This window comes from Silurus aristotelis (assembly GCF_946808225.1).
Source record: "Silurus aristotelis genome assembly, chromosome: 23".
Classification (NCBI taxonomy): Eukaryota; Metazoa; Chordata; class Actinopteri; order Siluriformes; family Siluridae; genus Silurus; species Silurus aristotelis.
In genome coordinates, this window is record NC_139596.1 from 3,571,577 (window position 1) to 3,585,773 (window position 14,197).

The 14,197-nt window shown below is 40.9% G+C and overlaps 1 pseudogene across 1 annotated transcript; it reads right to left on the reverse strand.

The window, feature by feature from the left end:
- LOC310717970 (chemerin-like receptor 1 pseudogene) lies at nucleotides 1–8,016 on the reverse strand (annotated as a pseudogene). The gene is made up of 3 exons (XR_014538260.1): nucleotides 7,523–8,016; nucleotides 3,301–5,137; nucleotides 1–129 (listed from the first exon to the last, which is right to left on the reverse strand). The product of XR_014538260.1 is annotated as a chemerin-like receptor 1 pseudogene (transcript).
- Between the last annotated feature and the right edge of the window lie 6,181 nt (nucleotides 8,017–14,197).

The following is a 14,197-nucleotide window of genomic DNA, read 5'->3' on the forward strand; positions in this document are numbered from 1 at the left end:
TAATGCTTAATTATTTATTTGATATTTGCATATTGCATGCATATTAATTCAGGTGCCTGAAATGAGTTCTTTAAAAATGAGAAAACGTGTACTAGAATGGACCTTTTTTTTTTTAAGCCCATAGTCTAGCTGTCCTTGAAACCCAGCCATTAGGGGGGCACAAGCCAGTGTACTCTTAGTGCCGGTCCCAAGCCCGGGTAAATGGGGAGGGTTGCGTTAGGAAGGGCATCCAGCGTAAAACATGTGCCAAATCAAATATGCGGATCACAAATGAGAATTTCATACCGGATCGGTCGAGGCCCGGGTTAACAACGACCGCCACAGGTATCGTTAGCCGACAGGGTACCGGTGGAAATTGGGCTACTGTTGGCCGAAGGAGGAGAAGGAGAGGAGGAAGACGTCTACAGAGACGGCAGGAAAAGGAGCAGTGTAGGAGAGTAGAGGTTCGGGTTGGTACTTTAAATGTTGGTACTATGACAGGTAAAGGGAGAGAGATAGCTGATATGATGGAGAGGAGAAAGGTAGATGTGTTGTGTGTTCAGGAGACCAAGTGGAACGGGAGTAAGGCCAGGAACATTGGAGGTGGGTTTAAACTGTTTTATCATGGTGTGGATGGGAAGAGAAATGGTGTAGGGGTGATTCTGAAGGAAGCGTACAGTAAGAGTGTAGTGGAGGTGAAGAGAGTTTCTGATAGGGTGATGATCGTGAAGGTGGAAGTTGAAGGGATGATGATAAATGTCATCAGTGCCTATGCTCCACAAGTTGGCTGTGAGATGGAGGAGAAAGAAAGATTCTGGAGTGAATTAGATGAAGTGGTAGATGGTGTACCTAGGAAAGAACGATTGGTGATTGGGGCAGACTTTAATGGGCATGTAGGTGAAGGGAACAGAGGTGATGAGGAGGTGATGGGTAGGTATGGTTTTAAGGAGAGGAATGTGGAAGGGCAGATGGTGGTAGATTTTGCTAAAAGGATGGAAATGGCAGTGGTGAACACGTATTTTAAGAAGAAGGAGGATCATAGGGTGACGTATAAGAGTGGAGGAAGGTGCACACAGGTGGATTATCTTCTGTGTAGGAGATGCAACCTGAAGGAGATTGGAGACTGTAAGGTGTTGGCGGGGGACAGTGTAGCTAGACAGCATCGGATGGTGGTCTGTAGGATGGTTTTGGAGGCGAAGAAGAAGAGGAGGAAAGTAAGGTTTGAAAGAAGAATAAGATGGTGGAAACTGAAGGAGGAAGAGTGTAGTGTGAGGTTCAGGGAAGAGGTCAGACAGGGGCTCGGTGGTGGTGAAGAGGTGCCGGAGGATTGGGCAACTACTGCAGGAGTGATGAGGGAGGCAGCTAGAAAAGTACTTGGTGTAACATCTGGAAATAGAAAGCAAGACAAGGAGACGTGGTGGTGGAATGAGGAAGTGCAGGAGAGCATTAGGGGAAAGAGGTTGGCAAAACAGAAGTGGGATCGACAGAGTGATGAGAAAAGTAGGCAGGAGTACAAGGAGATGCGGCAGCAGGTTAAAAGGGATGTGGCGAAAGCCAAGGAAAAGGCATATGAGGAACTGTATAAGAGGTTGGACACTAAGGAAGGAGAAAAGGATTGATACCGATTGGCCAAGCAGAGGGACCGAGCTGGGAAGGATGTACTGCAAGTTAGAGCAATAAAGGATGGAGAGGGAAATGTGTTGACTAGTGAGGAGAGTGTGTTGAGAAGATGGAGGGAGTATTTTGAGCAGCTGATGAATAAGGAAAATCAGAGAGAGAGAAGGTTGGAGGATGTGGAGTTGGTGAAGCAGGATGTAGATAGGATTAGTAAGGAGGAAGTGAGAGCAGCGATTAAGAGGATGAAGAATGGAAAGTCGGTTGGACCAGATGACATACCGGTAGAAGCGTTGAGATGTTTAGGAGAGATGGCAGTGGAGTTTTTAACCAGATTGTTTAACAGGATTCTGGAAGGGGAGAGGATGCCTGAGGAATGGAGAAGGAGTGTGCTGGTACCGATCTTTAAGCATAAGGGAGATGTGCAGACCTGCAGTAACTACAGGGGAATTAAGTTGATCAGTCACACCATGAAGTTATGGGAAAGAGTAGTGGAAGCCAGGTTGAGAGAAGAGGTGACCATCTGTGAGCAACAGTATGGTTTCATGCCGAGGAAGAGCACCACAGATGCCTTATTTGCTTTAAGGATGTTGATGGAGAAGTATAGAGAAGGACAGAAGGAGCTGCATTGTGTATTTGTGGATTTAGAGAAAGCGTACGACAGGGTGCCGAGAGAGGAGTTGTGGTATTGTATGAGGAAGTCAGGTGTGTCAGAGAAGTATGTGAGGGTGGTGCAGGACATGTATGAGGACAGTGTGACGGCAGTAAAGTGTGCAGTAGGTACGACAGACTGGTTCAGGGTGAAGGTTGGACTGCATCAAGGATCGGCCCTGAGCCCTTTCCTGTTTGCAGTGGTGATGGACAGGTTGACGGATGAGGTCAGACAGGAGTCTCCCTGGACTATGATGTTTGCAGATGATATTGTGATTTGTGGTGAGAGTAGAGAGCAGGTTGAGAAGAGCCTGGAGAGGTGGAGATATGCGCTGGAGAGAAGGGGAATGAAAGTCAGTAGGAGTAAGACAGAGTACATGTGTGTGAATGAGAGGGAGGGCAGTGGAGTGATGCGGTTGCAGGGAGAAGAGGTGGAGAAGGTGGAGGAGTTCAGGTACCTGGGGTCAACAGTGCAAAGTAATGGAGAGTGTGTTAGGGAAGTAAAGAAAAGAGTGCAGGCAGGGTGGAGTGGGTGGAGAAGAGTGACAGGAGTGATTTGTGATAGAAGAGTATCTGCAAGAATGAAAGGGAAAGTTTATAGGACTGTGGTGAGACCTGCGATGTTGTATGGATTAGAGACAGTGGCATTGAGTAAAAGACAGGAGGTGGAGCTGGAGGTAGCAGAGCTGAAGATGTTAAGGTTTTCATTGGGAGTGACGAGGATGGACAAGATTAGAAATGAGTTTATTAGAGGGACAGCACATGTAGGATGTTTTGGTGACAAGGTGAGGGAGGCGAGATTGAGATGGTTTGGACATGTGCAGAGAAGGGACATGAATTATATTGGTAGAAAAATGCTGAAGATGGAGCCACCAGGTAGGAGGAAAAGAGGAAGGCCAAGGAGGAGGTTCATGGATGTGGTGAGGGAAGACATGCAGGTAGTTGGTGTAAAAGAGGCAGATATAGAGGACAGGGTGGTATGGAGACGGATGATCCGCTGTGGCGACCCCTAATGGGAGCAGCCGAAAGAAGAAGAAGAAGAAGAAGAAGTCTAGCTGTCCTTGATAATAAAGAGCTCTAAATGCAGTTGGGTTCTCTACAGAAATAGAATATATAAAACATACAATACACGATATCTTCATTACAATAAACAAAATGTTAAAATATCTAGGCTGATAGTTTTCTTCAAATATGGCAGCTTTTTTGTATTGTTTTTATTTGTAATTTTTTTTAGGGCTGTCAAATGAATAATACATAAAAAGAGGCAAAATTTAAACATTCAACGACACACAATAATTAATTTAATCACTAAATAATAGTTTTATTGATGTTGAAGTCTCAAATCAAGCACCATGATGCACACATCCGGCAATTAAAACCGTCCGTGTGGAAACGAGGCAAAAGTTCAGTTTGGTGTCCTGATGACTGACTTTATTTAAAACACTACGATTGCTTTAAAACATTTACAAAAATATTTTGTCTTGATGCTCCATGTTGACTTGGGTTTCACTGATAATAAACATACATTTGCATAAAGCATCAATATTTGTCCATACCAATGTATAAAAACTTGAAAAGTATTATCTGTGATACATTTAGAACAGAAAAATGTGCAATTAAGCTGTGATTAATTACAAGTTAGCTCATGGCAATCATGCGATTAATTGCGTTTCGATATTTTCATCGATTGACAGCCATGGGTTTTTTTTTCACATAGCTGTGTAATTCATTTATCATTTTTAACATGATACATACATCTTTAACACTGCCCATTTTCCATAAGATAAAATTGATGAATAATAAAGGAAAAAAAAATACATATTTGTCAGAATAGGATAACTTTAGACAACACTTGAATGTACTCCTGAGTTAGTAATAGTTGTTTCTTGGGGTGTACACTGAACTTCCTCCTCAAAAGTGCTCTGAATATTGGTCCAAAATGCATAACATTTCCTCTTAAAATCCTTTCCCATGAAAGCATAAAGGAAGGGGTTCATAAAACTGTTGGCACTTGCAAGCGTGGCTCCAAATTGTTGCCCGATCTGAATGATGTTATTTTTTATATTTATTTCCAATAAGTTAAAAATGTGATACGGCAGCCAGCAAATAAAGAAAGCGGCAATCAGTGCGGTCATGACCTTAAACGGCTTATTGGACCTCCCCGTCTGGTTATATTTCAGCTTCTGGATGATGAAGGCATAACAGATGATGATGACCAGAAGGGGGATCGCAAATCCAAAAATGAATCGGCATACAACGACGGCAATATGTTGTTTGTCGTATGCGTAGTTGTAATAACAGATCGTCTTAGAGTGTCTATGGTATGTGGTATGTAAATCTCGGAAATGGGCCGCTGGTGAGCTAAGCATCGCTGAGACAATCCAGGCTGCTAGAACCATCACCCAGGCCAGGCGTATGGTGCGCTTGTTTTGCGCCCATTCAGGAAACATTACGGCAATGCAGCGATCCAAGCTGATGATGACGAGGAGGAAGCTGCTGCTGAACATGTTGAGGAACAAGATAAAGGAAGTTAACTTACACATAAAGAGACCAAAGCTCCATTCGCTTTTAACCATTTGGGTGATGTTGAAAGGCAGGAAGACACAGAAGAGGAAGTCTGACACAGCGAGGCTGAGGTACCAGACAGTGTTGACTGTTTTCTTAATTTTAAACCCAGCGATCCAGATCACCAGACCGTTCCCAGTGATGCCAAGAAGCATTATAATCACATTGACTGTTGCCAAGAAAACGCACATCGCATCAGTGCACGTATGTGTTGGAACCACTGGTACTGTCGGTGTTATTAAAGGGTCATAATTGTAATCATAGTCATCTGGGTCGTTATGTTCAGAGTAGTAATTTTTTTCAGATGAATTCATGATGCCGTGTGAATCTGTAGAGAAACAAACAGAATCGTGTTTTGTTAGCAAAAGAATTTTCAGTATAAAGGAGTGGTACAGTATTTGTAAAACCATGCATCACTGTACTGGAACATTTTCCTGCTCTGATTCTTATGCTGAAAAATGTACACATGCCTTGTCTTTATTTCAAGAAAATTTTTGTACATGATCTGAATTAATACATTTATTTTTTTTGCCTTCCCATTGAATTAACTTGAATTTATTAAGTTCTCAGTAAAACTGAGATCTGTTTATGTAATTTAAACTATTTGCTTTAAATCAAATGCCAATTTTTTATTTTTCTATTCAGCTCTCGGGAGAAAACATCTCGACAGCAATGGCACCTGTCAACTTTCCCATGCAAATGCTTAGATAATAAAAAAAAAACTCAATTTTTTTTATCTGACACCTAGTGAAATGTACAAATTTTCTCTAATGTCACATCCTTACCAATTTACATACACCAATAATTTTTACCTCCATACAATTCAAATTTACACGTACAAATCCTTTCTTAAGGAAGTCCTATGATTGTGCACTTATGCAAATAGCAATGCAACAGAATCATCAACCGCAATTTTCATCAAAAGCATTTGTTTGCTTGTGTTTTTTCTCTGTCTGCAAATCATCCTTTGTTTTGTTTACACCTTTTCTAGTAAGTGGTTTTTTTTTTTCAAACTTTCAAATGCTTTTCCTATTTTTTAAGCTTTTGCTTAGTTTTGTTTTGCAATTATTGTAGCAGACACCAGCACAGAGAATCAAAATGTCAGACATGTTCTTTATTTCTGCACTTGCCCCGCCCCAATCCTCACAACACATGATGTTGGCTGGTAATTGGCAGACAATTCGCATTTTTTGACAAGTTTTTCTTGAAAGCTTTCTTATGCCATAATCCTTCTTTATATGGAATTTCCTGTCTTACTCTCATCCTGCCTGAACCTTCAATTCACTCTTTTATAGAAACATTTGACTTCCTGTGTGTTTTGGGCATTCAATTTCTTGCAGCTATTCTCTTAAGTTCTTTATTATCTGACTATTTGTTGCACCTATTACTCATTTTTTATATTTTATATTTTTTTTAATATGACTTTCGACTTAAGTTTTTACTTGTGCTTTAATATATTTGCATATATGCTGTTTGAGTATAGTTAATGCGTGTTGCCTGCGTGCTTCTAGCTTATTATTTTTTTTATTTCCTATTATATTGTCTCTTTTGTGCTTTCCGGCCGATGCCCTTTGCATGGCGCATCATGGTGATCGTCAATTTCGACTACCCTATATGACTATGGCGCATATTCGTTTACTGGAGCGACTTTTTGATTCTCGCATGCATCTGTATTTTCCACTTCGAACAAAACATATTATTTACATTTACGCCATTTAGCAGACGCCCTCATCCAGAGCGACGTACAAAAGTGCTTTGAGTCTCTAGTAATGAATAAATCTACACTGGTACGCCAGATTACAAACTTAATATAAATATAACCCTAGAATTCTACAAACTTGGAAAGTGCTAATTTAAGTGTTTCAGGAAGAGGTAGGTCTTCAACTGTCGCTTGAAGACAGTCAGGGACTCTGCTGTACGGACATCTAGGGCGCACTGCTCGACTGGTACCACCTTCTCTCAGAATGAGAGGTAAGTACACTCTGGAGGATCTCAGACAGCGTGGTGCAGTGCGAGATGTGATGAGGTCACTGAGTTAAGATGGCGCTGGTCCATTTTTGGCCTTGTTATTTTTAAATGTTACGATATACTCTACGATATTATTAAATGTTACGATATACTCTAATTGATAGCTGAAGCTGGCTTAAGCTGAACTTACATGGGTAAACTTTTTATGCAAGATGAGTCAAGATTTCATGCATTCTTGCAGTTTTCTCCACATAGCCAAGATGTTTAACCACATAGGGAGCAGATGCGTATCTATACCTCGTCTGACATTACTCTAATTTTTGAATATGTTCCATACACACTCTGACTGAATTTTTTTTTAATTTTCACAGTGCATGATGCACTTGCCTATTCTCTGGCTGATTTTTTTGCACACTCTGCACAATGCTGCTGCCAATCACCAATAAACCTATAATTTATTTACCCTACTAATAAACCCACTTTTCTAATATTATTGCTGTTCTTCTTCTTATTATTATTATTATATTTATCATTATATTATAAACCAAACGAGCAACATTTCTTTACCCTCACCAGCTACAGCTTTCATAAGCAAATTGTACAGCTTGAATTATAGAAAAAAGTGTGTGAAAAAGACCAGAGCAGAAGCTAACAAATTACCATATCTTCTCAGCAATATCATGCCCAATAACATTTAGACTTTTACTCATATCTTGGTTGCTTTTAGTCATGAGCAATAACTTACCTCTTTGAACAGCTCTTCAGAACAGTATTTCCAAGAGAGTGCAGGCAGTTCTAAGGAAACAATGGTATGTTTGTCCCACCCTCCTGCGTACGTCACTAAAGCAGCAAGTCTTTATGGAGAACTTCTTTTCAGGTAACAAATCTTTTGCTATGATTTTTCCTTTTGCCTCTGTCTTAATCTTTTCTACTTTTTCCCCCCAATAATATTCTCATGCTATGAGTTTCACACTTCCTTTACTGCATTCTTTCTTCCTTTTTTCCAAAAGAACAGCCATCCACGTAGATCTGTGCAAAAATAGGAAACTCCCTCAATGAAGTAATGCTGCAGTTTTTTTTTCCCATGCGGAATGATTTCTGGACATGAAAAACTGCATTATTTCAGTACATGCGAATCGAATAAAATAGATAGATTAGAACAGATGTGAATAAAGTCCTGCAGTGTCACTCAAATACAGCTGAAATAGTATGAAAATGCAGCTGCGGCATCAGAAATCTACAAAAAAACTAAGAAAAAGGGCTGACAATTTAATGTGCAAGTGTTCCCTATGTTATGTATTTTCCCCAACCTTACTCTTAATGTCAGAACCACTACAGGAGCCAAAAGAATTTAAGAACAAGCTAAACTAAAAATCCAAGAACATGACACAAAGGAAGGCAGAAATATGTCCTCAGTAGGGCTTGAAAAAAGCACAACATTCACAGAAGGACAGAGAGGCAGAGTGACCACATCTACAGGGGGTGAGAGACTGGGGCATGGCTGTTACAAGGTTGCCTTTCCTCCACTGTTGCTCCCAAAGTTTGTGGCTCGACTCATGGAGGGCATAAGCTAAACCAAGAACAACAGCCATGAAAGTCAAGAACAGGTGTTAGTGATCAGAGACATGTGATCGAGCCAAGTGAGGCTGATGGGAATCGTAGACCAGGGCCATAATCCTGACAACTGTGAGCTTTAGAATTATGAGCAATGTACAATTACATAAGCTACATGACTGAGCTGAATTATATTTGGCCATAAAAACAAAAAAAACTCAGAACTATTCTTTATTTGGGGCATGGATGCACCTCTATACTCCCTTTAGCTATGAAAATTCAAAAAGGGCTGATGTGTCACTAAGGGGTTTGAGTACTCTATAGTGGCCACTAGGAGTCAGTATTGACAGGATGAACTATAATATAACTAAGGCAAGGATCATTTGTGATCATTTTTTTTTTTTTAGTTGATATTATCTGAAATCCAACCGCAAATGACACAAATATAAGATAATTCTGTCATTGTAGCAAAAACAAATATCAAACCAAAATCATAAAAAAAGAAAGAAAAAAGAAAAAAAAAAAAAAAAGAAAAACACCACCAGGATAGACAAAATACCAAAATCAAAAACTATAGCAAAACTAGAAAGTCAGGAACAGAATAGGGATTTAGAATAGGCATTAAGATCAAGACAAGGAACACAAATATTTTGCATTGAGTGAGTGGTGTGTGCAGGTGTATCATCAGTACGTGGCTGTTTGGACACGTGTTCATAAATGTACACAATGGAAGTTAGAGTCCAAATTGGCCATGGCTGTATAAGGTGATGTGCATTGATGTACAAGAAGTTTGTTCCAGTAATTTTATTGCAACAATTTGGTAGTTTGCAAAATGAACAAGCAACATAATTCACAGGCATTATGCAAAGCCTCAAATCAAAATCAAATCAATTGCTTAAATATATCTGATAGCTTATATTAAGCTCATGGAAAATTAATGTTGTTTTAGTTTCTATTAAGTCAGTGGAAGGATGTGGTTTTGTAGTTTTAACACATGCTTAGTGTGTCTTTGTTTTTTTTTTAAAGCATTAACATCAAACCAATACAATATATCAGCCAGACAATAAAAAGACACCTGCATACACTTATTTTTAAATAATACACTACCCACAAGTGACAATGAACTTAAAAAGGTCAAATATTCTTCTAACAGAAGCATTGAAAATCTTTGAAACAGTGCTGCTGGTGCATAACTGAAATTCCCCTACCTGCTTTATTTTTCTTCAGAAATATGCTTGTAAGACCAACTGCCTTTGATCAGCATTGTGACATAAAATTGTCAGAGGTTGGAAAGATAAGACTACACACACACACACACACACACACACACACACACACACACACACACACACACACACACACACACACACACACACACACATATTGCATGCGAAGGATTTGACAATTTTGTCCACACAGGCTGCCCAAGTGCTTGTTCAGTCTCTTGTCATTTCGAGACTGGACTACTGCAACTCTCTGCTGGCAGGTCTACCTCTGAACGCTATTCTTTCACTACAAATGTTCCAAAACGCAGCTGCGCAACTTGTTTTCAATCTGCCCAAGTTCTCCCACACCACCCCACTGCTGTGATCCCTTTACTGGCTTCTAGTAACTGCATATATCAGATTCAAAACACTGATGCTTGCCTACAAGGCCAAAAATGGACCAGCACCATTGTCCTTAGGTTACGTATGTAACCCTAGTTCCCTGAGGGACGAGACGCTGCTTTGGGAACGTCTCCGCGTTGCTCACGCTCTGAAATCTGGCCAACTGCAAGTCAAGTCGGCAACATCGAGAACCAGGAAGCTACAAAATGCGCGAGCAATGGAGCGATGCTAGCTTCTGAAAAAAGAGAAGTTAAAGTGCCGCAGGGGTTAAAGTTCCCTTAGGGAACTGGGGTTACATACCTAACCTAGAGATGTTCGTGTCATGCCATATTAACCAGTCACTGCCTAGTTTGTGTAAGCACAACCAGAACGCAGGACAGAGGAGCCTGGAGTGGTTTTGATTTCGAGGTCATAAAACCTGACAAAGGTCAGTGGGGTGGACCAGCCAGCAGTGTTGCATATGTCCTGGAGAGATACTGGAGAGACGAGGCCACAGAAAGAGCCTGTAGGTCCCCAATCCTCTTCAGGAAAGATATTGCCAGAAGGAAAGCCGTCTTTACAGACAGGTACCTAAGGGCCACCTCGGCCAAGGGCTCAGATAGAGCCACCAACACAATGGTAAAATCCCACTCCAGAACTAAACCGACTGGGCAGTTGACTGGGTCTAACTGGTGTTGCTTACACCACATGGTGAACAGGTGCCATGTAGCAGCATATGACCTCCTCGTAGAGGGAGCTCTGGAATGGAGGATGGTCTCCACTACCTCAGTAGAGAGACCAGCTGCTACAAACTAGATGCCTAGAGGAGGTTCCCGGAGGTTCCCGGAGGAGGGACACCAGGTCCATGAAGCATGGTCTGCCCAGCCAACGAGGTGCCACCAGGAGGAGACGGGCTCCTTCCCAGCAAACTCTCTCCAGAGCTCCCAGGAGCAGCACGATGGGGGAAAGGCATACAGGCGTAGCCTCAGTCTGCACCATGGCATCCAGCCCCAGTTGGGCTAGGTAAGAGAGAGAGAACCAAAGGGAACAGGGTGAAGTCTCCTGTGTCGTACACAGACCCACCTGTATTCTGAAAACCTCTGCCATATCTGCTCCACCACCTCGAATGGAGCCTCCATTTCCCAGGCCTCGGCCCTGCGGAGAATGGGCGACTGCTCTACGAGACCACCGATGTGTTGTCTGTACGGACCAGCACATGGCGATCCCTCAGGTCTAGAAGGAAGGGTTTCAAGATTTAACTTATTAGCCTCCTGTATATCTGTCTTCATCATCTGGTCAGTGTTTCTTCCATGGTCATTTATGGCTCTCATCTTGCTCCACACTTCTCTTAAGTTGTTTTGGCTTTTAAGCTTTCTCCTGTTGCACTCTTTACCCTCCTTAATTTTCTCTCTCAGCTCTGTCTGTGTCCTTTTCATCTCCTCCTTGTCACCCCTCCTGAACGCAGCCTTTTTCCTGTTCAGTGATACCTTGATGTCCTTAGTCACCCATGGTTTATTGTTCGGAAAGCAGCATAATGTCTTGGTGGGTATTATGCTGTCCATGCAAAAATTAACAGTCAGTTATACAATCTGTAAGCACATCAATATCATGTGACCATCTCCATACAGTTTTAGTGATTACCGGTTGTCACTTAACTATATATATATATATATATATATATATATATATATATATATATATATATATATATATATATATATATATATATTGCCTTGAGGTGGACTAGGTTATGATCCGATTTTACCCAAAGCAGGGGGAGCTGTAGAGCTGTATGCTTCATTTACATTAGCATACAACCAGTCGAGAGTTTTATTTTCCCCTTGTCTTGAAGTGCACAAACTGTTTACATTTAAGACAAAATACACCTCAAGGTGACATGGTTAAATTGATAACATCGGTAGCATGCAAAGCAACAGCTGTAGGAGCAATGCAAACAGCAATAACAATTTCATGGAAAAACTCTCTGGGCAAAAAGTATAGCTGTAGACTTACTACTAACAGTTCGATATCTGGGCTACACATGCTGTCCTTCACTGTTATGTGATTAGTATTACACCATCTGCTGTTTACATCAATCGCCAACTCCCCCAAATTTCTTCCCCCCAGTTGCACGCACCAACTGAAAGCCTGCTAAGATGAAAATAGTCCTATATGTTGTCATTCAGCCATGTTTCGAAGCACATAACAAAAGCTTTGTGAAACCCACTTTCACTCTTTGGAAGTAATGTTGGCTTGTCCTTCTTATTAACCAGTGATCTTGACAATGACAATAATAGGAAGAAAAAGTCTGCGGCATGACGATAACAAGGAGTAACTTGTTTAAAAGATGCATTGTCACATTAGCAAACCGAACCTTATTACAGTGATTGATGTTTAAAAATATAAACACAAAAATAGACAAAAGAAAAACACTCAATAAACAGAGAGCAAGACTGGTAGGCAGCGGCCTGAGGCAGCGCCGGACCATAGTAGTCTATGATGAGCAAATCATTGCCATTGATCTATTGGAGGAGCTGAGTCAATTTAGCAATTTCAGAAATCAGAGTACATGTGTGTGAATGAGAGAGAGGGCAGTGGAGGAGTGTGGTTGCCATGAGAAGAGGTGGAGAAGGTGGAGGAGATCAGGTTCCTGGGGTCAACAGTGCAAAGTAATGGAGAGTGTGTTAGAGAAGTGAAGAAAAGAGTGCAGGCAGGGTGAAGTGGGTGGAGAAGAGTGGCAGGAGTGATTTGTGATAGAAGATTATCTGCAAGAGTGAAAGTTTATTGGACTGTGGTGAGACCTGAGATGTTGTATGGTTTAGACCCAGTGGCATTGAGTAAAAGACAGGAGGCAGAACTGGAGGTAGCAGAGCTGAAGATGTTGAGGTTTTAATTGAGAGTGACGACGATGGACAGGATTAGAAATCAGTTTATTAGAGGGACAGCGCATATAGGACATTTTGAAGACAAGGTGAGGGAGGTGTGATTGAGATGGTTTGGACATGTGCAGAGGAGGGACATGGGGTATATCGGTAGGAGAATGCTTAGGATGGAGCCACCAGGAGGGAGGAAAAGAGTAAGACCAAGGAGGAGGTTTATGGATGTGGTGAGGGAAGACATGCAGGTAGTTGGTTTGAAAGAGGCAGATGTAGAGGACAGGGGGGGTATGGAGACGGATGATCCACTGTGGCGACCCCTAATGGAAGAACTGATGTGTGTCATGCTAAGCAGCTTTTACTATTCAAATCTCGCATCCACGCAAGCACACCATTCTTCCACTATATAGTCTTTAATCATTTTTAACATGGGAATAAATACAGGACATCAAGAAACATCTCCAACCAAAAGGTGTACAATATGTGACCATGATTAGCATTTAAGTAATAGTTTCATCCCGGCCATTGCGCAGATCTTAGATGAACCCAAAATATTTTACTTATTTTTCACTGTTACAACACACTTTGTTGTCATCTCTATTGAGAACTTTTCATGAAACTGCATTTAAAGAACTCGGAATTAGTGAAAGTGTTAATATTTTCTGCATTTGGCTTTTCAAAGGACACATTGTAGTACTCTTCCACCTATACTGATGATGGACACTCTGTCTTTTGCTCCCTGCTTTTGTTTTTGTGCAGTGCTTTGGAAAAAAGCTAAACAAAACCCCAGTAAAGGTCGTAGGTAAAGTTTACCTCCACAATCTCACAATGAATTTGAACTTGTAACATATATTAACACAAATAATGTAAATATATTTTCTCTTACAGAGCTACTGTTACTTCACACAGCACTGTACTTAACACTAACAGACTTAAGGATAAGATGTACCTTATACATTTGAACAATATGTACATAGACATGTTAAGATAATTAGGCAAATACAATTTAGCACTTTAACACAGCATATGTAAATAGTTTTGTCACTCTTCATGTATTAGGTCTTTAAACGTACAGATTTGGGGCATGGATGGACCTTTACGCTCGCATTAGCTCTGAAAGTTCAAAATGGCTGATACTAAGGGTTTGAGTTCTCTATAGTGGCCACTAGTTGTCAGTATTGACAGCATGAACTATAATATAACTAAGGCCAGGATCATTTGTGAGCGTTCAATTTGATACTATCTGAAATGCAACCGCAATTGACACAAATATAAGATCATTCTGTCATAGTAGCAAAAGCAAAATGGTGTTTCCGATTCTAGAACATGATTTTTTTTTAACTGCTATAATCATAATAATAATAATCATAATCAAAAAACAGACACCAAGACAGACCGAATACC